Below are 3,054 nucleotides of genomic sequence, written 5' to 3'. Positions count from 1 at the left end.
GGGAACCACCACATAGAGAGAGTGAGATAGTTGATAGGTCATGTGAGGCCACTTTTAACACTAATGACTTGACCTCTACCTCTATTGTGTCTTCTCATTTGGTGCTAGGTCCCTTATATGATGACGCGCCGATTCTCGATGACTTCGTCCTACCTTTGGACAAGACGATGGCCATGGTGGAATATGATGCACCCCCTACATGGTTCCATCACAATGATGATCTTGACCACCATTCGGTCTTACCCACCTCACCTACACCACGTGAGTGGAATGACAAAGGTAACATAGGTGACGGTGATGCTCTTGTCCCACTAGTGGACTGTAACGCCCTCGATGCGGCTATATCTCCTATGTGTCGAAGCATGACTTAGAGGCATAACCGCATTGAAAGCAATGTCGCAAGTAAGGTAATCTTCACAACAACCCATGTAAATAGATAAAAGGGGAAAAGGTACATAGTTGGCTTACACTCGCCACGTCACACAAATAAATGAATAACATTACAATCATCTAATACACTCATGGTCCGACTATGGTACCAAAATAAAAGATCAACCCCCACATGCGACACGGTCCCCAATCGCCCCAACTGGGCACCACTACTGATCATATGGGAAAGACACATAGTAACGACGAGAGTCTTCATCGAACTCCCACTTGAGCTCAAGCGCATCGTCTGGAGCGGTATCATCGGTCCGTGCATCTGGTTTGGAAGTAAATTGTGAGTCACGGGGACTCGGCAATCTCGCACCCTCGCGATCAAGACTATTTAAGCTTATAGGTAAGGCAAGGTATGATGTGGAGCTGCAGCAAGCGACTAGCATATATGGTGGCTAACATACGCAAAAGAGAGCGAGAAGAGAAGGCAAAAGCACGGTCGAACAACTATGATCAAGAAGTGATCCTAGAACAACCTACGTCAAGCATTACCCCAACACCGTGTTCACTTCCCGGACTCCGCCGAGAAGAGACCATCACAGTTACACACGCGGTTGATTCATTTTAATTAAGTTAAGTTTCATGTTATCTACAACCGGACATTTACAAATTCCCATCTGCCCATAACCGCGGGCACGGCTTTCGAAAGTTCAAATCCCTACAGGGATGTCCCAACTTAGCCCATCACAAGCTCTCACGGTCAACGAAGGATATTCCTTCTAGCGGGAAGACCTGATCTGACTCGGCATCCCGGTTACAAGACATCCTCGACAATGGTAAAACAAGTCCAGCAACACCGCCCAAATGTGCCGACAAATCCTGATAGGAGCTGCACATATCTCATTCTCAGGGCACACTTAGATTGTCCAAACTTCCGGTAGGCCAGCCCAGAGTTGCCCCTGGTGGCCACCGGTGGCTGACGAGGTGGACCAACACTCAGAGGAGCACTGGCTCGGGGGGGTTTAAATAAATATGACCCTTGGGCTCCGGAAACCCAAGGGAAAAAGAGGCTAGGTGGGAAATGGTAAAAACAAGGTTGGGCATTGCCGGAGGAGTTTTATTCAAGGCGAACTGTCAAGGGGTTCCCATTATAACCCAACCGCGTAAGGAACGCAAAATCCGGTAACATAACGCCGATATGACAGAAACTAGGGCAGCAAGAGTGGAACAAAACACTAGGCAATAGGCCGAGCCTTCCACCATTTACCAAGTATATAGGTGCATTAAGATAAACAAGATAATATGGTGATATCCCAACAATAAACCATGTTCCAACAAGGAACGATCTCCAATCTTCACCTGCAACTAGCAACGCTATAAGAAGCGCTGAGCAAAGCGGTAACATAGCTAATCAATGATTTGCTAGGACATGGTGGGTTAGAGGTTTGACATGGCAATTTGGGAGTCATGATAAGCAAGTGGTAAGTATCGTAGCATAGGCATAGCAAAAGAGCGAGCATCTAGCAAGCAAAGATAGAAGTGATTTCAAGGGTATGATCATCTTGCCTGCAAAGTTATCAGAGTTGACTTGATCCTCGTAAGCAAACTCAACGGGCTCCTCGTTCTCGAACTCGTCTCCTGTCTCTACCCAAACAAGACAAACAAGCAAAAGGAACACAATCAACCACGTGCAATGCTCAAACAACATGATGCAAACATGGTATGCTATGCAGGATGCGATATGTCATGCATATGCAAGATTTGACAAGGAATTATTGAACCTGGCCTCAACTTGGAAATCCAAGAGTGCCACTGGAAAGGTGAGGTGATTTCGGTTGAAATCGATATAAAGATCATCGGAATCGGATGCACGGTTTGGAAATGGCAAGCAAAACAAATATGACACCGGTCTGTGATAATCAGCAAGTAGCCATCTAAATGCATCAATATAAATATGCTACATCACTCAAACATGGCAACAAAATACATGGCAGGGATCCACTCATGAATCTTGAAAGAAGATGAACACTGAGCTACGGCTAGTTCATCCATTAACAGGTTCAAACAAGCATGGCAAAAGTGCAAATGATAACAGGTTTCAGACTTAGTGAAATTAACACAAGTCTGGAATTTAACATCAGAGCATCAAAACTACATGCTACAGGAACTTAGCATGGAAAGGCAAGGCATGGCATGAAGCTACTCAAAGCACTTAACAAACCAGTTAACGAGTAGGCATGTTTACGAGCTCGATGCACTCACTACAGTGCATGGCATGACAAACTAAGCATACACCCATCAAGAATACATATCATATAAGCTAGACATGGAAAGAACAACAACATAGCATGCACGGATCAATAGCAACATCCTCGGCAAAATCGCTAACAAGTCAACAATCTGCCAGGATTCATGATATAGCAAAAGTAGAGCTTGATTGACTCAAGCTAGGGTGCTCCATACATGCAAACAAAGATATGGATGGATAGAGCACCACAATATTAACAAATCATCCTTACTGGTCATCCTCAAAAGAGGCACGGATCACTAGGAAACAACATGAACATATGGCATAACGGCAAAATCAGGACAAGTCCCTGAAATCAGCATTACCGATTACGCTACTTTGCGATCTTGTGCTAGTCACCAAAAATATCACAAAAATACATGGTAAGA

The sequence above is a fragment of the Triticum urartu genome, chromosome 1 (assembly GCF_003073215.2).
Source record: "Triticum urartu cultivar G1812 chromosome 1, Tu2.1, whole genome shotgun sequence".
NCBI lineage: Eukaryota > Viridiplantae > Streptophyta > Magnoliopsida > Poales > Poaceae > Triticum > Triticum urartu.
This window is presented reverse-complemented; position numbering follows the sequence as displayed.